Genomic DNA, 24,100 nt, shown 5'->3' on the forward strand with positions numbered 1-24,100 from the left:
TTTTATTGTAATATAGGCATTATCATTTGGATACATTTGTTACAGCAATTTAGCCTACCCTAATTATAACCTTACATTACTATGCTGTTGGGCAGTTTGTTTTCATCAACAACAGGTGTTTAATTATATCAAATTTTTTTTCAGCACATGTAAAATTATCAAATTATTTTTTGTTGTATTCATATGGTGGTTGTTATTGATATACTTTCTAATATGAAATCTTGAATTTCTAGAATACTCCTCAGTTGGCCATGGTATATTATTCTTTTAATATGCTATGGATTCTGTCTGAAATATTTTGGATATTTGCAAATCCAAAATTTTCTTGTATTGTTCTTTTCAGTTTTGGTGTCAGTCTAATAAATTGAATTGAATGGATTGCCTTCCATGGTAGGCAAATTATAAGATGACCACACTTCTGGTATTCTTGCTCCTGTGCAATCTCCATTTCTTGAATGTGGATTGAATTTATAGACTTATTTCTATTGAATCAGACATGGAAGTAGCCATGGAAAGTTATTTCCAAGATTAGGTTCTTAAAATAATTTATCTTCCATGTTGTACACTCTCTCAGGTTCTCCTATTGGGAGAATTCAGCTGCTATGTCATGAGACAATCCCATGGAGAAGCCATCATGAGTGAACTTGGAAGTAGATCTTCTGGGGTCCACCAAAAGCCGTGTGAATGAGCTTGGTAATAGACGCCCCTCCAGCTGAACCTCAAGGTGACTACAGCCCTTGCCAACATCTTGAGTATAGCCTGGTGAGATATCCTGACCCAGAACCATCCAGGTAAGCTACTCCTAGGTTTCTAACCATCAGAAACTGTGAGATAATAAAGTTTGTTGTTTGCAATTACTAAGTTTTGAGGCAGTGTCTTAAGCAACAATGGATAACTCATGCACCTTCTTTTTATATATTCTGAGTAAGTTTAAGTAATACAAGAGTTACCTGTTTTTTAAAGCTCTGGTTCTAATTTCCTATGAAAACTTCTTACTGTGGTGCTTTCTTGTGATTTTAGTTTTAGAGTAGTAAGGTTTACCAATTTTTCTTGGTTTATTAGTTGTAATAGTATGTTCTGACAGAGTCAGAATTAAGAGGTATCTTTTGAGTTATCCCTATTTAAAACAAATTCTTTAATGCAATTTAACTTCCTCCTTACCACTCCATGGTTCTTGGTCTTTATTATTATTTCCATAGGTTTCAGATAAAACATATTACGTTTATAAGGCTTCCCTTGTAGCTCAGTCGGTAAAGAATCTGCCTGCAGTGCAGAAGACCTGGGTTTGATCCCTGGGTCGGGAAGATCCCCTGGAGAAGGAAATAGCAACCCACTCTAGTATCCTTGCCTGGAAAATCTCATCAACAGAAGAGTCTGGTGGGCTGCAGTCCATGGGGTTGCAAAGACTCGGGCACGACTGGGCGACTAACACTTACTTATTTATTACGTTTATACGTTGTATGTTTATTTAAAATAATATAAATCTACATTGTTTTGTTTTAAAAATATTTATTTACTTATCTGGCTGCATTGGGTCTTAGTTGCAGCATGCAGATCTTTAGTCTCAGCATGCAAACTCTTAGTTGTGGCACGTGGGACATATTCCTTGACCAGGATCGAACCGGGGCCCCTGCATTGGGAGCACAGAGTTTTACCCCGGGACCACCAGGGAAGTCTCCACATTCAGTTTTTAATAACTATTTTCCAAGTGTTTTTACTATTTAATAATTATTTAATGGTGGCTTGAACACGTACAAAAGTAGGCAGAACAATATAATGAACACATACCCATATCTTGCCCCAACAGCCATGAATCCACGGTGAATTCTAGACTTTTCACTCTCCCATCCACTCCCTATATTATTTTGAAACAAATCCAAGATATCATATTTCATTCATAAAAATTTCAATATGTATCCTTAAATGTCAGAACTTTAACAATAACCATAGAGACATTATCAAAACTGAAAAATTAATACCTTAATTTTCTCTATCACTCAGTATTTACATTTTTGGTTATTTCATAAAAGTCGTGTATTCTTTGCCATTTCTATAGTTTTTCAATTTGAGCATGTTATATGAATGAAATCATACAGTGTACAATTTGGGGGGATTGGCTTTTTTAACTTAGCATAATTTCCTTGCTATTCATCTAGGCTGTCATGTGTGACAATAGTTTGTTTCTTTTATTAGCTAAGTAGTATTCCACAGTATGGATATACCACAGTTTCTTGGACCATTCACCCATTGAAGATCATCTGGGTTGTTTTTAGTTTTTGGCTATTTAAATAAAGCTATGATGAACATTTGTGTACAGGTTTGTATGAACACAAGTTTTCACTTTTCTGGGATAAATGCCCAAGTGTGTAGTCCTGCCCAAGTGCTGGGTCCTATGGTAACTGCATGTTTAATTATATTCGATCTTTACCTTTTAATTGGTATAATGAGATCATTTATACCTAAGGTAATTATTGGTATGTTAAGACTGAAGTCTGCCATTTGTTACCTGTTTTCTGTTTGTTTCCTTGTTTCTTAATCCTCTCCTCTCTGTTTGCCTTTCTATGTATTACTTGCACATATTTTCAGAACACCATTTGAAATTATTTTTAATGTTTTTGAGTATATCTCTTAGTTTAATTTTCTTAGTGGTTGCTCTGCGTATTACCATATGCATATGTGACATCACATTCTAGTGTCAACATTTTGCAACTTCAAAGGAAGTGTGGAAATCTTATTTTCATTTAGGTTTCTTTACTTTGCCCACGTTTAAATATCTTAAATGTCATATAGTGTTATGATTTTTCTTTCCAGTCATCAAAAATGATTTCTAAAGCTCATGAGGAGAAAGGTAGACTATTGTAGGTATACATAGTCTTGGGTTTTTTAAGTTGAAGTATAGTTTATTTACAATATTATATTAGTTTCAGATGATTCAGTATTTGTATAGATTGTACTCCATTAAAAATTATTATAAAATAATGGCTATAATTCCCTGTGCCGTACAACGTATCCTTTTTGCTTATCTATTTTATACTAGTAGTTGGTATCTCTTCATTCCATACCCCTATCTTGCTGCTCCCCTCTTCCTTCTTTCCACTAATAACCACTAGTTCATTTTCTATATCTGTGAGTCTGTTTCTGTTTTGCTATATACATAGTTTTTAATGAATCCATGTGTAAATGATATACAGTGTTTATATTTCTCTGTCAGACTTATTTCACTAGGCATAATACTCTCTAGGTACATTCACATTGAAGGAAACAGCAGGATTTCATTTCTATGGCTAATATATTCATATCTTACAATAGTCAAGATGTGGAAAGAACTTAGTGTCTTCAACTGATGAAAGATAAGAAAATGTGATATATATCATATATATCAGTTCAGTTCAGATCAGATCAGTCACTCAGTCGTGTCCGACTCTTTGAGACCCCATGAATCGCAGCACGCCAGGCCTCCCTGTCCATCACCAACTCCCGGAGTTCACTCAGACTCATGTCCATCGAGTCAGTGATGCCATCCAGCCATCTCATCCTCTGTCGTCCTCTTCTCCTCCTGCCCCCTATCCGCCCCCAGCATCAGAGTCTTTTCCAATGAGTCAGCTCTTCATAGATAGATCGATCTATCTGTATGTGTATACCTGTTTCCTCATTACTCGGGAGTAATGGAGTACACAAAAACTCATAGGTTCCACGCAGCAAAAAGAGAAATTTTTCCTATCTTTGTCCCCGGTTGGAAGCACGAAAGTGCCAGTGCTAACCTTCTACCTACTTATTGCACATTTTTCCCCCGGAAGCTGTGGTCTCTGAATGCATGAAAGGAGATGGGCAACAGAAAAAGATGCAGAATATTTCTCTAGCTGCCTCAGAAATCTTGGTCTATGTAACAAAGAAATTGTTATAGAATTTTTCAAATTCATGTTGAATTTGGGCCCTGAATCATAGGGCAGGAAGTGGAAGGAGTTTGGCATGTATTTTTACTCTTTTTTATTTTTAGTTGGACTTCTATTTCATTGGATGTCTGGGTATGCCTCTATTGTAATCAGGGGAATTACATAATTTTTCAGAGTCCTATGTTTTCAAATATTTTCCTATCAAACTACAATTTTAAGGACTAATTAATTTCCCCCAGTAATTGACTCATAAAAATCATGTCCCATGCTAACCAGAGGTTTCGATAGGTATGAAGCAATCAGGATTATATAAGGACTTAGTAAAACTCAAAGTCAAAGAAAGCAGATTGTTTGCTAATTGTAACCTTGTAGGAGATGTAAAAATTGCCATTAGGACTTTAGAAACATGGACAGTCTATCACAACAGCCCATTTTTAACTCAAGAAGGCCTAGCAGTCTAGGGACCTTATGGCCAGGGATTGCTGTACCTTCAGAGATCTGAGGTGGCAGAAACTGGGCAGAGGTTGGGTTGATCAGCATGGCGAGACAGCAAACTCCCAGTGTGCTGGCATGTACTTAAGAGACTAGGGTCACCACTTTAAGCTTTAAATTAGATTAAACACGGGATGTACTGATCTGACAGATCAATGCAGATGATTAGCTAACTGTGAAGAGTAATGAGCTTACCAGGTGGTGCTAGTAGTAAAGAATCCGCCTGCCAGTGCAGGAGATACTAGAGATGTGGGTTCAGTCCCTGGGTTGGGAAGATTCCCTGGAGGAGGAAATGGCAACCCACTCCAGTATTCTTGCTTGGGCTATCCCATGGACAGCGAAGCCTGATGGGCTGTAGTCCATGAGATCATAAAGAGTCGGACACGACTGAGCAACTGAGCATGCACTAAGAGTAACATCATGACTTGTTTCAGTTCAACATTTATCTTTTAAAAATACATGTATATTCTTTAACATATATGTATATGTGAATTTGTATACACATGCATGTACACACACTCAGAGTCTCTGAATTAGTTTCAGTGAAATCTGCATCAGTGCAGAGGTACTCTCGGAGTGCCTTCAATAAAAAAGTCACTGTGTATTATGCGATAACATTGAACAGACTCCAGACAGCCTCTTATCTTAGATATACAACGACGTAGCATAACTCAAGCCTAAAGGAGAAGTTAAAGCATTAGGTAACGGTAGCAACAGTAGCATGTTAGTGAAGTAATAACTCTCTTGGAGGATAACCCAGGATGGGTTTTATTGAATTCAGTTTATTTAGCTGGGATAAACCCAGATAGGCATCTCATTTACAAGAAGGTACTAGCAAGAGGGCAGGTTATTACAAGCACATTTAGAAGATAAGCAATAGGAAAATCGAATAAAATCAGAGATCAGGAAGGGAGCAGAAGTGGTTCCTGGTTCAGCCTCTTGCCTTGGACAGGTCTATATTTACTCCAGCTAAGAACAATAGTAATTGCCTTCTCAGACATCCATGGGGATGAATGGTGTGTGAGCTCTCTTAGGAACGTGTGAGTTATCCTTGTTGACAAGTTTACTTTGTGGCTAATTGAAGTTTCTTTTTCTCGCAACTTAAGTGCATTTTCTTTGTTTCTCTGTTCTCTGAAGAGTCAGAATAATTATTCAGTGTTTCTTCATAATAATTTTTTAAAATGTGACAATAGTTGCTATCCCTTAGCTTTTCCAGCTTCCCATACAAATTAACTGTAAAATTGGATTGATGCTGTTTTTCTACCCATTTAATTAGTGTTTTTACTGTTTTCAAGGGTTGTTGTCTTCCTTCCTTTTTCCTTTCCTTCCTTTCTTCCTTCCTCCCTTTTTGCAGACTAGGAAAAAAAATGTCAAAGCCTTCCTTTCTTTCCTTTTCAAATTTAAATATAACATATTTACTTGGTTATTTTGATAAGTGAGCCTTTGTTCTTAACACTGCTGCCAACATGAGTAGCTGCATGGACTCTACTCCTTGGAGTAACTGAATCTTAAGGTCTTAACACAGCTTTGTCCGAGACATCAGACAAAAAATGTGACTAGCGGAAACACTTGGTTGACCATTCTAGTTGGTGGTTTTGGTTCCAGAAGTATACTTTATGACACAGAAGAGCATGTTCCAGCTGAGCTGTCCTTGCAGTGACGTGTGTCATTGCAGGCCCAGAGGACTGAGTTTTATATATTGATAAATATTGATCAGTTAAAGGTGTGTCCCTCCACTCACCATTGCCTTCTGCTCTTGTGTGTGGTTCCCCACATGAATGTATGTGTGGATGTGTGTGTGTGTGTGTGTGTGTGTGTTAAGAGTGGTAGTGGTACACAGGAAAAATGCATACATAAATGAAATATTGTGATGTATTAACTGAAAAATTTTTGTTTCTGGTATTTCATTTTTACCTAGACTTCTCTTCCGTCCCTCAAGGACTTGGGTTCTCTCTAAAGCTGCTTTCTCTTGAATAAACCTTTATTTGGAAGTTGGTTTTCTAAAAAGCAAAGTCTGTCTATACACCATCTAACTTCTTTGAATGCTTCATCTTTCCTCCTGTCCCATTCAAGCTCTTTCTTCTAAAGATTATGTTTCTGAATCAGAAAATATTCATTAAGTGTCTCTGAAAGCTACTGTGCATGACACTGAGGATGGCAGAAAATAAATACAAAAGGTATACTCTCTTCTAAGACCTCACAGTCAGGGGGATGAGAAATACATGCACAGATAACTCTGGGTGGAGTGGGTGAAGTATCTTAGTTAAGAAGAAAAGTGTTATTATTAGTTACATTAGGTGTAGACCTATCCAAGGAAGTATAGGCGGTAGTCATATATGTTCATTTTTTAAAATCTTCTTTCTTTTCTTAAAATCTTATAAAATCAAATTAGTCACTGCTTCTACCAAATTATCCATTAACTCAAAAAACAAACAACTGTTATCATTTACATATCATAAAATTTACCCATCTAAAGTATACAACGGAGAAGGCAATGGCACCCCACTCCAGTACTCTTGACTGGAAAATCCCATGGATGGAGGACCCTGGTGGGCTGCAGTCCATGGGGTCGCTAAGAGTCAAACACGACTGAGCGACTTCACTTTCACTTTTCACTTTCATGCATTGGAGAAGGAAATGGCAACCCACTTCAGTGTTCTTGCCTGGAGAATCCCAGGAATGGGAGAGCCTGGTGGGCTGCCGTCTATGGGGTCGCACAGAGTCGGACACAACTGAAGAGACTTAGCAGCAGCAGCAGCAGAATCACACAATATGTTTCTTTCTTTCTTTTTCATTGGCCTCTCTCACTTGGCATTTGTTGTTGTTGTTCAGCCGCTAAGTCATGTCTGACTCTTTGTGATGCCATAGACTGCAGCATACCGGGCTTCCCTTCCTTCACTATCTCCTGGAGCTGTAGTGTGTATTAGTATTTTATTGCTGTTTAGATTGCTGAATAACATCCAACTCTGGCTATCCCAGATTTTATTCAGCTATTTGCCCATCTATTCACTTAGTAATCTTCATTTTCTTTCTCCCTCCTCCCAATACAGAGTGCAATAGAAGATTACGGCATCAACCATTTTAGAATCCCGTCTCTTATTTTAGAATCCCACCTGTTATTTTTCTAGGAGAATCTGACTGAAGTCTTTAAGAACTGTTAAGCACATCAGGTTGTCTCTGTGTAGGTGGGAAGCAGGTGTGGGGCATCCCAGAAAGTTCTCACCCACTTTTCATTTTGGATTTGAAGGTTTAAAAAAAAAAAGAGTCTGATTCTATTAGTAAATTTACCTTTTAGATAGAGGAATACACTCTGATGTCTGGGGACGGGGCATCGATTCAAGTCACCAGAACACATCATCACCACACGAATGCCTTTGCTGAGCTGGTTACCTTTCAGTGACCGCCGTGCCCATTATCAGCCATATTCAAGTTTTGTGGTATGTGGTATGCACTCAAAATTTTAAGGTGTTAGAGACATTTCCTTCTTTCAGTGTGAGGCAGGGTGACCCAGCGTCTCTGAAAGGTAAATACGAAGCCTCTCTCTCGTTCGAAAGAGTTATTGAGCCATGTTTACAGTGGGTCCCCTTTGTCTGCAGTGCACATACTTCACATTTTCTTGAAAGGAATGGGCTACCTGCCAATGACATTTCACAGTTCTCAAAGCGCACGGTTTCTTCAGGAATATAATTCCTCATCTGCTCTGCCCTTTCCCTTTGAGTTTTATGTTTCATCCTTGCTCTGTGCAACGCACCAATCAACACACATTCAGGCAACTCCTCATTTCTACTTCCTTTGATGACCTTGAAGCTCTTCATCTGGCCAGTCGATCCCGCCTGGAGGAATGTGGTGGGATGGGCCTCTGCCGTGGAGCTGGAAGCCCGGCTGGCTCTGTACTGTGTTATAATTCCTCCCTCCTCTTCATGGCACCCCTTCCTTTCCCATCTTAAAACAAAAAAACAAAACGAGACAAAGCAAATCCCCAAGGATATGAATAGCTTGAAGTAAACTAAATTGGTCATTGTTATTACCGGAGAACTTCACACCGAATGCAAGCGATAATCTGCTTATACACATTGCATTCTCTTACACAATCCCTTCTCTTTCATCACTCTTCTCCTCTGCTGGGCAAACGGAGGAGTTCAACCTTCTCATTCCCACCGTTTTGTACTCATGAAAAGAAGTCAACAGAGCTTCCTTTTGTTTTGCTCTTGTTTGTGGGCTTCCATCTGGGTCCCAGCACAGGGCTACCAGCTGGAGGGCACTTTTGCGGGTAACCACGTAGAGGGAGCTCTCGTGTTTTATATGCAGAACTTGGGCTTTCTCACCGCAGTGCATGAATCCCAGGAGAGTGATTCTGTAAAAAAGCAAATCAGTTTTCCTCTGAAGCATCCATAAGGTACTGGAGATCCTATCAAAGTTGAGGGAGAGGTTATGGCAAATTGACCAGCATCCCTTTACTGAGAATGTAATTAGATGAAAAACCAGCCACTAGAACCCTACAGTCAATATACTGAGTTAAGGCTCCTCAGAGGCAACCAGGAAATACAGAACAAGCAGTGTATCTTCTGTGGGCATCACTTTCCTTATTTTCAGGGAAAATTACACCTTCCATATTTTTCCTCCACCTTCTACTTCAGAAAGTATCCAAAATTCCCAAGTCAGAGCTTTATTAAGAATGAGCCTATGTTATTAAAAGTGACTTTGGAAAAAAAAATTTATAAATACAAATATGAATGAACAACTTTCCTGGATATTTTGAATTTGCAAAAGGACTCTGATGCTTTGCTATGGAAGCCCTTCTTATATAAATTTGAAGATGCAGAGGATCTCCAAATGGGATCCCTGACTCATGCTGGAAGTAAAGAATCAGAGCATTTTACAGTATTCTAATGGACATTTTAATGTTTTTCATCTGTTCTTAATTTGAGATAGACATAATCTCTTCTAGGCTAGAAGATAGTTTTAGTATTATTTTTAGTTGTTAGTAAAATCTTTTCAATGCTTTGGCTCCCAACTAGAACTAAGAAATATGGAGCAAAAGCTAGACAGTCAGCTGAATAATGAAGTCAGGTCAATTCAGTTCAGCCTTCTTTATGTCTCAGCTGCAGGCGAGGCACTGAGTTGAGCATCACGGCGGACAGAAGGATGGGGAAGGAACAGATGTTTACCTCAGGGAGCTGGGAGGCTAGTTAGGAACCTAAGATGGCACAGCACTTCAGCCCAATATGTGAAGAAGATGCACATAAAAATGTTTGTGTGGGTTCAGTTTATGGTAACCTAGGAAACATAAATGCCATAAAGACAAAGGAGGAGTTAAAAAAAATATGCACTTAGAAATGAAAATTCCTCTAAGATCAGTGACCAGTCTTCTTTTTATATTAGTCACAAAGCAGCAAGCTTTCATCTTCTCTTCTCCGCCACAGTGGGCGCTTGGGTTACATTTTTAGGATGAGCAGAAGCTTATGAGAGCCAGACAGAAACAGTGGGACTGATTTCACTTCTCTCCCAAACATGACTGCAAGACGAGGTTGGACTGTTAAAAAAAAATTTTAGACACATTTTTGTGGTTTGGGTTTGAATTAATCTACACAATTGCTTTTAGAGTTAACTGTTTTGATGCAAATGCTGTGGATCTCAAGAAATAAAAGGACTATAAGCTAATTGATCCAATTCCTTGCTTTCAAATATATAATGTGTTTTTTTTATTCCTTAGTTGAGGAGCATTATCCAGAGGTTATATGTATTACCTAAAGTTGCAAGCACAGGAAGTCTAGGTTCCTGTCCTTAGACTCTCAAGAGAGCTCTTCCACCTTACCACCTCTCGTAGATGAGAAAAGAAAACCGCAAAATTACTGTGAGTTGGTAGAAAACTCTCATTTTTGTTTGTATTTTTGTGCCTATCAATTTATACCTTTATTTATAAAATAGTACTGTTTTGGAAACCTTTGTTGCTCTCTGTTATCACTGTTTATTTAAGATTTATATCACATCAATTTCCAAAAAATTTAAAAAGTTTGTTGCAACTGTATGCACACGCTAAGTCTCTTTAGTTGTGTCCAAATCTTTGTGACCCCAAGGACAGTAGCCTGCCAGGCTCCTCTGTCCATGGGATTCTCCCACCGGAGTGGGTTGCCGTTTCCTTCTCCAGAGGATCTTCCCAACCCAGGGATCTCATGTCTCCTGCGCTGGCCGGCGGGTTCTTTATCACCAGTGCCACCTGGGCGCTAGTGTTGTATACACATTACAGAATAAAACACCTTTTTGTTTTTCCCTAAATCACAGAAATAGTTAGCAGGCATCTCGGTGGTAAACACTAAGTATTCCAGAAGATGAAATTCAGTTTTCAGTTTGCTGGTAAATGAGATACATTATAAACATGTGGGTCTGTGTTATTCCCCTTATCTTACCTGTTAGTTTTATGTGAGGTTCCCAAATTTCATAGAACACAAGAAAGGAGAAGTGCTTTTTAGTAGATCTTGGGGAGTATTCTTCAAGTTTTGACTTACCTAAAGTATTAGAATAAAAAAAAGATAGAAGAATAATTAGTTTTCAATACTTTTGTGGATGTGTTTTATTTTTTTTAAGATTTTTTTTTTGATGTGGATAACTTTTTTTTTTTTTCCAAAAAAGAGTCTTTATTGAATTTTTTTACTATGTTGTTTCTGCTTTCTGTTTTAAATTTTTGGCCCCAGGCATATGGGATCTTAGCTCCCCGTGCGTGCTCAGTCGCTTCAGTCATGTCTGACTCTTCACCACCCTATGGAGTATAGCCTGCCAGGCTCCTCTGTCCATGGGATTCTCCAGGCAAGAATACTGGAGTGGGTTGCTATGCCGTCCTCCAGGGGATCTTTCTGGCTCAGGGATCAAACCCTAGTCTCATGTCTCCTGCATTGGCAGCAGGGTTCTTTATCACCAGTGCCACCTGGGAAGCCCTTAGTTCCCTGACCAGGGATGAAACCCGCACTCCCTGCATTGGAAGGCAAAGTGTTAACCCTGGGCTGCTAGGGAAGTCTCCTGCATGTATTTTAGAAGGATGAAGGTAGATTTTTCTGAACCTGTAAGACTAGCGGGAGAGTTTCTCTTTTGCAGGAGGGGTGGTCTCCAAAGTATGTCTCTAATAGTTTTTAGACTACCTTTTCAGCAGCTTTTCAGCCACAAAATTGTGAGCAATGGATCTAATCCTATGTGAATCAAGCAAAATATAGAATGTTTATAAGATGCTTTGAACACTATTGAATGCTGTAGAAATGTAAGGTATTATGATTACACCAATTCTTGGCTCCTTTCTCTATTTATTTAAGGGTTACACAGACCTTGTTTAATACCTCAACATCCTTCCAGTTGAGTCAAGCACAGACATACTTTAGCCACTTGAGGTTAAATACTAAACCCAGTGCAGAGCAGGGTCTCCAGCCTCCCCCTGCCTCTCACCTTTCAGGTTCTGTTCTGGAAATGGGCCCAGCAGTGATGTGTGAGAGTTTATTCCTTTGTGTTTATTTGTTTTGCTTTTTTATTTGGCAGCTGTGGTCACTGACTGGCTTCCTTTTTTTTTTTAAGATGAATCTTTTCTATTCCTTTATGATTGGGTGACAAAAATTAGACAAAAATGCCAAAATGAACAACCCAGAAAGCTCATCAAGTTTCCTGGATCGTTATGAAAAAAAAAAAAAGCCCCAACCTACCAATAACTTGGAGTTCTGAACATAATTGGTTGGTTCCCAGAAGTACAACAAAAGGAAACCAGAAGTATTTTGGTCCCCGGTTGTTTTTGAATCAATCTGTTTGTTTTTTTTTTCAGACTTTGAAGGTCACAGAATCAAATCATGTGGAGCCACAGGAGGGAGATTCCACCTTTCCATCGGTCTTCCCACCCACTTTTTCTCCCCATTTCTGTTAGAAGTGAGGTTGTGCTAGATTTAAGTAGAACATTGCTCAGAATTTCCAGCGGTTTCCAATCAAAGCAGGTCACAATGAAAGGCGTCCTGGAAGTTACTAGACGAGAAGCAATAGTGATAAGTAAAGCAGCTCTTGAAACCTTCAGTGTGTAGCCTTGGGAATTCTCCTGGTACACAGGCTGGGGAACTCTGCTAGTCTCAGGAGGGAACCCAAGGAAGAACAGCCCATACTCATATCTCCAAGTAAGCCAGGGTGCTTTAAGTCTGAAATAATGACTGTGAGGCGCAGAACCATGGGGGCATGGGATTAGATTTATGTAGAAAGTGGATAATTAAACTGGAGTTTTAGACACACACAGGAAGGTGAAAGAAGAGGAAAGAATGACAGCTATTATTTTCTAGTGATCTAATCTAGAGAGCCTCAGTGTTTTCATTATAACATGACCACTAGAGAATACAGGAAAAAAAAAAACAATTGGTATATTTCATGGCAAATGCAGTTACATAAATAATGTAAATTTTCTACCCTGATTTTTTGTTATTTTTATTTCTTATTAAAAAATTCTTTTTATTTCATACTTCTATCAAAAGATTTAATTTTACTCTGCAGATTAGTCAGTAATATATCTTTTATTATTGCATAATGTAAACAATTTCATATTGCTTATATTTCTTTTTCTTAGGATTTAGTGAATAGCAAAGAAATATTTTTCTAACGAATAAACTTGTTGCACAATTCCAGAAACCTCCCCTCAATGTGTCATACATCCAACTGGTACACCTAAGCACAAGTGAAAAACTGTAATATCTGAAGTAAGAATTAAGATATATCAACTGCCAACTATGTGCAAGGCATTGTATTGGGTGCTATATATTAGATATTCCATTCAATCCTCAAAACAACCCTCAAAGCTGACTATTTCCCACATGCATATAAGAAAGTGGGTTCAATAAAATAAAATTTAAAAAAAAGTGGGTTCAGGGAGATCTTACCCAAGTCTTATAGTTAGTAAGTGTCAAAGCTGCTGCTGGAGCTGAGCTCACTCTAATTTCAAAGTCCTAATTCTTTCCCCTTATCATCATGCCAGGATTGTACTGGAAGTCCTGAAAGCTAGAGCAAGAGACCTCTCACTAGCTTACACAACTTAGCTTTCTCAAGAGCATCTGCAGAAAGAAACCAATTTTAACAAATGTAGATAGATCTGGGTTGTGGAGTTAGGTAATCTTTTGCCCCCTGTTGTTGTTTAGTTGCTAAGTCACGTCCCACTCTCTGCAACCCCATGGACTGCAGCACGCCAGGCTTCCCTGTCCTTCACTACCTCCTGGAACTTGCTCGAGGAGCAAGCTCATGTCCATTAAGTCAGTGATGCCATCCAACCATCTCATCCTCTGTTGCCTCCTTCTCCTTCTGCCCTCAATCTTTCCCAGCATCAGGGTCTTTTCCAATGAGTCAGCTCTTCGCATCAGGTAGCCAAAGTATTGGAGCTTCAGCTTCAGTACCAGTCCTTCCAGTGAATATTCAGGGTTGATTTTCTTCACCCTCCAGACAACTGTGCCTTGGATTTTTCTGGGGGATAGGACATTCCCAATAATAGAAGTTGAAATAGGTCCTTAAAGGGGGTCTTGATGTTTGCAAGTTTGTCTGGGGAACAAAATGGGGAGGGCAGGGCAGGACAGTTGAGGTAAGATTGCAAGGGAGTATCTTTGAATGCATCTAAGAGAGGATTCAGCAGAAGGGAAGGGGTGTCAGGCACGGTGAATCTGATTCAGCAAAGGCAAATTAAGCTACAGTTGGAAAGAAGGTGCAGTTGTAACCATGACCATGACCATCTTGGTTTTTCTAGAAACTGTCCTGACCCCACTGCTCTGGAGGGTTCTGTACATTCTGGAGTTGGAAGGGCTATCTGTGTGAGATATCTATTTCAGATACTTGGATTCAATAACGAAGGATCCTCGGTTGGTTGAATCACTTCAGAATTGACACTTTAAGGAAAACAGCCATGTTCCAACAAGAAGGCCAACTAAGCTCTCCTATAACATAAAGTTTATAGATAGTCAAGGCACTTTGCCTCAATTCAGGAAGTCTCTGAAGAGTCATCCCAGCTTCAGACATCCTGAAGGATCAGATGATGCTCAAGGAATACTATTTGAGCCAGCCTTCCAGTGCCTCTCAGCCCAGGCTCCCCTGACATGCTGCCCTCTAGCAGGGGAGCCTGGGGGTGGAGATACTGCTCTTCTCATTTTACAGCCAAGTAATGAGTAGCCCTGGGTTGGGAAGATCCTCTGCAAAAGGTAATGGCAACCCACTCCAGTATTCTTGCCTAGAGAATCCTGTGGACAGAACAGCCTGGTGGGCTACAGTCCTTGGGGTCACAGTCAGACATGACTGAGTGACTAACACTTTCAATTTCACTGAGTAGCCAAGTGGCCTGATGATTGAGATGCATACCCAAGAGTTGGTTCTAGATCAGGGGAGGCCTGGATCCTTGTGTCCAGCTGTAGGGGTGGCAGTCAAGACTCAGTCTACATTGATTCACAACAATGTCTGAAACATCCCCAGGGACTTCAACAAATAGGGCCGAATAGAGACAAGGATCTTGTAAAGGGGATGGATTCCTTCTATGCAGATGGGGGCCATGAGCCCATAGAGTTGGTCATTAATGTTATGTCTGTATCAACCAGGGAGCCCTAGAGTTACTTTTGTAGATGGGTAATGAGAATCTAGTATAGCATGGCTGGTGTATAGCAAGTAAATGTTAGATCTTGTAGAATCACACTACTTTAGCCAGGTAGGTTGGGCAAAAGTCCCTAATAGCTGTGCCTACCCAGATCCCTCCACACCTGGCTTGACTATTTCCCAGTTAAGGTTCATGGAGAGGTGCTCAAGTCAGCTGCCAGTTGTGTAGAGTGGTAGACAGTTGTCACTTAAATGTGCTGTGAAGTCAGGCTCGATGACTATCCATCGAGCAGCTTGTCCTGACCCTGCTTTCTCTCTCAGGTTGACGAGATAGCCAGAGACAAAGCCTTGGAGGTGAGTAGTGTAGCTATGGAGCCATGAAGCAGCCCTGGGGAGTGTTGTGAAGCTAGTGAGAAGAGGCACTAGTACATGTGCTGATGGGGTGTGCGGTTCCTGAGGAAAGTGTGCCAGGGTGAATCAACCTAGACACCAGCCCTGCCAGGTGTCCCTGAGCCCAGCTTCCCAGGTCTCCTCAGTTCCTCCCCAGAAATGCCCTTGGCTTGTTGACCTTCATGCTCTGCCTGCCTAGACTGAAGTCCCAGCAGGTGGTGGGAAGACCCATGTCAGCTGACCAAGCCTTTATCCCCTCAGCTCTTCAACTCCAGCAAAATGGCTGGTGCATGAACCCTTTCAATGGCCTGGTGAAGCCTAGGGACTCCTTATCAGAATCATGTTGGTTTTTTTAATAGTTTTATTTATTTGTTTATTGGCTACGCTGGGGCTTCATTGCTGCGTGGGCTTTTTTCTCTAGTTGTGGAGAGTGGGGGCTGCTCTCTGGTTGCAGTGCGTGGACCTCTTATTGTGGTGGCTTCTCTGGTTGTGGAGCATGGGATCTAGGTCATATGGGCTTCAGCAGTTGTGACTCCCAGGCTCTAGAGCACAGGCTCAATAGTTGTGGCACACGGGCATAGTTGCTCCACGGCATGTGGCATCTTCTTCCCCATTCTCCTGCACTGGCAGGTGGATTCTTTACCACTGAGCCAGCAGGGAAGCCCCAGAATCATGTTTTTAAATGAATAGAATATTATACTCAGGGTTACAAAGGAAGCCAATTACCTGGAAATATAGTCTGAAATATTTGTAGGGATTTCAAAAAATAATTAGGGCCAGGTGGAGGTAAGGATTTTGAATGAGGGCTAGGTTTTTTTCTCTGCAGGTAGGAGCCTGCACAATCAAAATGCCAAAAAGTTAAATTTGTGATATTAAAATGTATATGCTTCATTAATAATATAATAAATAACAAGACTTAATAGCAGGCTTAATAATTACCATAATTCCAAATAATGATGAGCATAAAGGGCATTTGAGATGTTTGTTACAATGTAATTTGAAAAATTTGTGATTTCTATTGGTGACAAAGTCACAGACACTGTAATACTAATAGAGTATGTTGCCTACATTCATAATTGGGAGAAACACTAAATTTCAATGAAAGGGAATGAAAACAAATACGTAGTTTTCAATAGACCACCTAAATTCTGTCTATGGACCTCAGTTAAGACCCCATACGTTATGTGTTTGGAAAATGGAAAATGCCTTTAGGAAGTCATGTGCCTGGTGTTGGGAACACCAATATCGCCGAGCTACAGTGTCCCCAGTTTATGTAATAATGACAAGGCAATGCCCAGCCCCATTGCAGAGCCAGTCTGTGGACACGTGAAATTAGTTATCTCCAAAGTCGTGGAGGGTTGAGCAGATGCAGATGGGGAAAGGCGCCAGGGCCAGGCACAAATTCTGTGCCATTTATGGGGGGCAAAGGAAAGCTGTAGTAGTTCTTTAAAATGGAGCCATACCACAAACTAGATAGCTGAACAAGACTACTTTCGGGCAATTGCTATGAAGACTAGCAATGAGGAAAGAAAGCAATGACCCCAGTTTGAGCACAGAGTAGAGGGCTGGGAAGTACATGGCCTTGGGACTAGAGTCCCAGTTCCACCCTTGACAGCTGGTGACCTTGAATAAGTAAAAAAAAAAAGTCCTCCACTTTTTATTACTAATCCCCACTGTTAAAATGGGACTAATACATTTGGCCACCTGATACGAAGAAGTGACTCATTGGAAAAGACCCTAATGCTGGGAAAGACTGAAGGCAGGAGGAGAAGGGGACAATAGGGGATGAGATGGTTGGATGGCATCACTAACTCGCTGGACATGAGTTTGAGCAGGCTCTGGGAGTTGGTGATGGACAGGGAAGCCTGGCGTGCTGCAGTCCATGGGTTGCAAAGAGTCAGACATGACTGGGCGACTGAACTGAACGGAACTGAATACCTCACAAGGTTTCTGTGATGAACTCATACAGGAAACAGCTTCTCTGGTAGCTCAGATGGTAAAGAATCTACCTGCAATGCAGGAGACCTGGGTCTCCTGGTCTCCCCTGGAGAAAGAAATGGCAGCCCACTCCAGTATTCTTGCCTGGAGAATTCCATGGACAGAGGAGCCTGACAGGCTCCATTCCATGGGATCTCAAAGAGTCAGACAGGACTGAGTGCTTAACACTTTCACTTTTCACTTTCACACAGGCATATATGGGAAGGCCTGCTGGGGAAACCATAAAGCCTGAATACATTTTTGTTTTTATCCTGTTAACTCTACTCCAAATCACTGGGCGGCGGTCTCAATGCGGTGCTCTCACTGCCATTTGCAAGCGGAGACAAGTCCCCTGTGGTTGTCACTTTGCCCTCTCTGGGGACCTTGCGGTGGCTGGCGGCTCTGCTAAACTGACTGACTGGAGCACCCCAGGGCCGGTGAAGGTGACTTGGGTTCTCCTGAGAGTCCTGTGCCCCTGTTTTTCTGAGGAAACTCCCTCTGACCTCCTATTCCTCTGGCTTCCCTTGCCTCCTCTGGTGCTGGCTTCTGTCCAAGGCCCTGCGGTGGAGGTGAGGGGCGGGCACCCTGGCCGCGTGGGTCAAGGAGAGAATGGACTGGCGGGCGGGAGAGGGGAGAGGCTCTAATCCTATGGCTGCCTCCCCCAGGTCTGTGGGGTGTGCTTTCCATGGACAGAACAGCAGCCAGAGCCCACGGAATAAAGTATATTGAAGTCATTCGGCTTTGAAGACTTCCTGTATACTTTTAAGCCACCCATGACATCATTTCTCTGGGCGGCTCAGAACAATAGGCGGGGGAGAGCTGAGATGAACCAAATCCACAAAGCTGCCCAGAACAGAGAGAGAGAAAGAGAGAGAAAGGTCGAAACAGAAACTGCCACGGTTGACGTGGACATTCCCGACCTAACTGGGAAAGAACTGGCCCCCGAGTGTTCAAAGATGGCCCCTCGGCCTAGCGCCCCCGCACGCCCACGCGGAGCCCTGACCCCTTTCTGTGGAACAACAACAGCAGACACACAGGGAAAGTCATGTGACTCCCAAACGGTTCATCCATCCAAGTTCAATAAATTAGCAGCCAAAATTTTTAATCAGATATTTAATCTTTCCTCCCTGTAAGGGAGATTGAGTGTTTACTGTGGCTCTCGGCCAGGTTAATCTCAGAGAAGAGAGATTGCGTGCCGCGAGTCCTTGGTGCCGGGAGGGCCTGGGGAAGTCACTTTTGCCTGTGACGCCTCCCCCCGCCCCCACCACCTAGTCACAAGGTTACTTGTCTACCTTGTCTCCTGTAACTCTCTGCCCTTGTGGCAGGGCTGAGGAGTGACCAGACAAGGCATTTGCACATCTTACAAACACGTTCAGATGGGACAAGCCACATAAAGAACTGCAGAAATCAATACAGGAACCGTTTTGTGTGATGCCTGTTCTTTAGCCCCTCTCTTCTCCTTTCCTCCCTGACCTTTTCTGCTCTTCTTCTCTGCACCCTCCCACCTCCTGAAAGCCCGAATTGACCCCAAGGAGGAGACGGTCTTGGCAGAAACCTGCCAGGGAGCTGCTAACTTGGGTAGCAGGAGTTACCTAGTTTATGAGTAAGTAACTGATATTTGCATTGCTAACTATGGTTAAAATGTATTAATTCATTCAACCAATAGTGATTGAGTGGCGGGTGCTCTTCTACGTTCCTGAGACAAATCGAAGAACAAAAGACGCAAAAATATCTTCATGTAGCTTAAACTCTAATAGTGGGACACAGATACTTAACAATGAACATAACAAACAAATCATATAGTTAGAAGATGACAAATGCTATGAAGAAAAGAAATGCACCAGATAAAGTGGGCTGGGCGTGTGTGTGTGTGTGTGTGTGTGAATATTACTTTGGAAAATGATTCATTGCAATATTCCCTTGGTGGAACCCTGAGAATGCTATTAATACTTCAGTGGGATATTAATAAATGCCATGGAGATGGGGTAAGGAGTTGGCTCCATGGTGTAGGTGTGTAAACTGAGTCAGGGAGAGAGGTGAGAAGCAGAGACATTTTGGAGGCTATTTTAGTAGCTACAAAAAAACTTATGAAATCTGAAATCAGCTGTGAGTAAAAATGGAATTGAAAAGCCATGCAGCAGAGACACTGAAGGGGAGGAGAGGAAATAGCCTGGCCCTGGCTGGACAGGACAGAGCAGCAGAAAAAAGAATCAAGCTGTTAAGTGTCTAGACTTTTCTATGTGTCCTGGTGACTATGAGAATGAATGGACTTTTCCTCCAGATGTGAAAGTCAAGAGAGGCATGTTTGGGGAATTTGTCAAGTTTTCAGATACAGACATATATTTATAGTCGTGATGGATAAAACTACCAGAGTGATAGAAAAAGTAGCAAGTGATGGATACTAAGAAGTGTCTGAGAAGTAGGAGAGAATATAGAATACTGCTGTATCTCAGGAGTATGGCAAACTGCTTTTAAACCAGAGCTTCTTAAACTTTGCTCCCGCTAGAATCATCTGGGGAGATGTAGACATTCCAGTCTCCAGGCTACACCCCATGCTAGTTACATCAGAATCCCTGGGGGTGGGACCCAAGAATCAGTAGTTTTAAAAGCTCTCCAGATGATGGCGATTTGTGGTCAATGCTGAGAACTAGTGTTTTAAAGCAGGAAGAATGGATAATAGCTGCAGAGAGATGAAGATGGATGAGGGTGAAAAAGAATGGTTAAATCTGGAGCTGAGGAGAGCATTAACAGTTCTTTCCGGAGTGGATTGCTACTTAACATGTGACCCCCAGACCATAACAGCAGCATCACCTCAGCGCTTTCTAGAAATGCATGACCTCAGAACTACTTACTTAGTCCAAATCTGCACTTTAACAAGATTCCCAGGTATAAGAAAATACTGATGTTTGAGGGCCTACCCTAGTCCAACTAAATCAGACTCTTAAAGGTGGGGTCCAGGTTGCAGTATTTAAAAATTACTTCCCAGTGATTTTAACATTTATACTGTATTGAGGACCACTGATCTGGAGCAGGGCTTCTCAGACTGTAATGTACATGTGAGTCATATGGGTCTTATTAAAATGCAGATTCTGGATTAGTAGATCTGGGGTGGAGACTGGATCTTGCATTGGTGACACTTCCCAGGTGAGATGCTGCTGGTTCACAGACCACTCACCTCTGGAGCAGTAGTTCTTATGTGTCTCTGGACAAAGACATAAATATCACCTGTAAGGTTTTTGGAAATAACATTCTTATCCCTAATCCAAACTTAATCAGAAATTTAGAGTTGAGACTCAGAAATCTGTTTTAACAAACCATCTCAGTGTTAAAGAGTGAATGAGTAATCAGACAATGGCATAGGAAGGTCTGTTACCCACCCCTACTCCCCACCTCCCTGAAATTGGTGGTAACTGGAATAAGGAAGCTAGAACTCTTCTATCTGTAAGGTGAAATTTCTCCAGTGTAGGGCTTCCCTGGTGGCTCAGATGGTAAAGTGTCTGCCTGCAATGTGGGAGACGCGGGTTTGATCCCTGGGTCGGGAAGAGCCTCTGAAGAAGGAAATGGCAACCCACTCCAGTACTCTTGCCTGGAAAATTCCATGGACAAAGGAGCCTGGTAGGCTACAGTCCATGGGGTTGCAAAGATTCGGACACAACTTAGCGACTTCACTTTCTTTTTTTTCTTTTCTCCAGTGTGGCTGGAAGGAAGCACATCAAAATTCCCCTGAAGAGTTGTCAAATACCCGTCATGCTCAGAACCTGCTGCTTATCGCCTCGCTGACCCCCACACTCCTGCAACCTTCCCCTGAAGGTGTGTTCAAGGCCAGGGGAGTTGTGTGCAGGTGAAAAGCCAGCTGCAAGGGAGTCCCCAGAGGAAGAGGAGTATAAGATGTTGGAGAGAACAGCCAGCTAATGGCTCAGAGCCCAGAGCAAGGGGACAAAAACAGATTCACAATCTAAGGAAGAGGGATTGATTTTGAAAAGGAAGATGAAACCTGCATCTTCTGAGAAGATTGGAAGCAAGTGGGTGAAAATAAGGACAGCTTTGGAAGCAGAGAGAAGAGTATGCTAAAAAGCAAAGTGAAAGTAACTGTCATTGTTGACCAATTCCTTGTCAGCCATTAGGCTTATAGTTTTACACACAGGAAGCCTAACCATCACAAAAACCCTAAAGGGTAGATTTCCAGTCTGTTGTTGCTGTGAAGACAGTCTGGCCAAAATGGGGTTAGTAACTTTCCTGCTGTCACACAGATAGCAAATGAGGGAGCTGAGACTGACTCCTGATCTTTCTGGTACCAAGGCCCGTAGTCTTTGCACTCAATGATATTGGGGTAGAGATTGGGAAAGTTAAGGGAGTTTTTACTGGATGGTTTTTTATTGTTGGCGCAATAGGTGTTGAAATTAAAACCCATGACTTGAAAGGTCAGGGCACAGGCGAATCAGAGTAAGGAATTTGGGTTTCCCCTTTTATGAATTACAGTCAGACCTTTATCATTAACTGTGAAACTTCCTATCTTAGACTTTTTTCCTTTTCCTTGTTTGTAAAATAAAGGATTTGGATTATCCGGACCCTGGAGTTCTAAGTATTTACAAAACCCCAAGATTTGAAGATGCTGTGAGTGTGGAGTGTAACAGAGCATCAGTATGAGATGAGTTTAAGAATCAAGAAGCAGCACTGGGAGCCCCCGGAAGGCAGAGAGCACGCTGAGTCCTCAGAGTTGGGTGACTTGCTGCTGTGAATCAGTGAAAGGGTCTACATGAAGAAGTTAGCTGGAGAGGAGATGATTGCTGGAGAAAAGTCCAAAAGCACTTTGAGGACATGAGGCCAGCTCAAAGCTGGGGTGTTGGAATGGTGGACAAGTCAGGAGTATAAAGGTGACCCGGTTTGCTAGTTAAACTTATGCTGAAATGCCTGCTCAGAGAGCTCGGGTTCCCGGTGAGAACAAATGAGATACAGAGGGATTGATGGAAGGAGAAAGAATAAAAGTGTGAATGGGCTGGAAGTCAAAGGAGGTCAAACGGCAGAGGAGAAATGATATCCAAAGAAATAGTGGATGCTCTTGAAAAACCACTTTCTGATTCTAACATGGGAGATTTTACCAAATGGTCTGTACAAATTCTTCTATCTCTACCTAATATTTTATGATGCCACTGAACTTTTGGTGAATATACGACTTCCTTACCACCTAAAGAAAGTTTCACAAGGAGATCTAAGCTTTAGTTTGGAAATGCCTCTCTTTTTTGAAGATTCTAAGCAGGTCACTAAAGCATATCACTTTGTGAGGAAACATCTTATGTTATTTCCTTTTATTTTTTGAAAAAGTGATAAATAATAAAGACTGAGTGATGACAAATTAGCAAGCCACTTCTTCATTTTAGGCAACAGATCCACGACTTTTGAATGAAAATGTTACAACCTTTGCATCATTGCCTTGTATGAAACATACAATCTTTCAATCCTTCTAAACATTCTTTCCCAGATCTTTGATTGCCACAGCCTAATTTTGTTTGTTCACATGACACTTAATTAAGATGATAAATATCATATCAGGTCTGTAGACATTCTTTTACCTTGACATTAAATCAACAGTGGTGACAAAGAACAGGTCGAGCCATAATGGATCTCTTCTACCATGGAATTACCCAAGACAGAGTAATAGAATCATCAGACACTGCACTCATTATTGTGAAACTTTGTTCATCATGATTGCTTCCGAAAACTCCATTATGGAAAAACATTTCCTCTGAGTCTCCTTGGTTTGCAAAAAGAAAGGTATCAAATGTACCATTTTTATTTTTAGTGCCTCTGTCAACAAAGGCAAAACAAAAGTGAGGAATTAAATGACATCTGGAAAATTTGACCTGTGGTGTCAACGAAATGGAAACGTGCTGTCCGTTAGATCCTTCTGCCTTTTTGAACATTAGGGTTTGTTTGTTTGTTTCCTTCCTCCCTTTGCCTCTCTACCTCCCTCTGTCAGTTCTTTGATTAATTACCTTAAGTTTTCATTAATTTCTTCATCAAGTATTTGTTGAGATCTACTCTTCCAGCTGCTGTGCAAGGCACGGGAGTTTTAGCAGGTTTGATGAGAGCAATGCTGAGCTTTCATTTGGATTTAGTCTAATGAAGAAGACAGATATTAAATAATTATAATGATGAGGGTTATTTTTAAGACAAATACAAGGTATGATGAGAGTGTCAGGCAGCTATAAAACAAACTCTTAAGTTTTATGGGAGATCTCTCTGGAAAAGGGACATATAAATTATTTATGAAGGGATAATGAATATGTGAAAGTGTCAGTCACTCAATCGTGTATGACTCTTTGCAACCCCATGGACTGTAGCTTGCCAGGCTCCTCTGTCCATGGGTTTCTCCAGGCAAGAATACTGAAGTGGGTAGCCATTCCCTTCTCCAGGGAATCTTCCCAATCCAGGTATCAAATCTGGGTCTCCTATATTGCAGGCAAATTCTTTACCATTTGAACCACCAGGGAAGCTCCTAATGAATACGTGAATGCAAGGCAAATATCCTAAATTGAGAGAAGAATATTTGCAATGGTCCACATGTGTGAGAGAGAGATCACAGCACGTTTGAAGAACACTGAAAGTATTTTAATAATGCTGGAACATAAAGCGGAAATTGAGGAATAGTGAGAAATGGTGCTGGAGGAGTGGGAAGGATAAGACTGTGTAGAGCCAGCAGCCCTCATTGCATCTGGGGGCTAATATGATCAGATTTGTGTTGAGAGAATCACTCTGGTGACAGTGTAAAGAATGAG

At 41.3% G+C, this 24,100-nt stretch overlaps 1 long non-coding RNA gene across 1 annotated transcript; it reads left to right on the top strand.

Annotated features, from left to right (window-relative positions):
* Positions 1-578: 578 nt before the first annotated feature.
* LOC113882980 lies at positions 579-22,677 on the top strand. The gene is made up of 2 exons (XR_003508513.1): positions 579-791; positions 21,017-22,677. It is a non-coding gene; the product is annotated as an uncharacterized LOC113882980 (long non-coding RNA).
* The last annotated feature ends 1,423 nt before the right edge of the window (positions 22,678-24,100 follow it).

This window comes from Bos indicus x Bos taurus, chromosome 24 (genome assembly GCF_003369695.1).
Source record: "Bos indicus x Bos taurus breed Angus x Brahman F1 hybrid chromosome 24, Bos_hybrid_MaternalHap_v2.0, whole genome shotgun sequence".
NCBI lineage: Eukaryota > Metazoa > Chordata > Mammalia > Artiodactyla > Bovidae > Bos > Bos indicus x Bos taurus.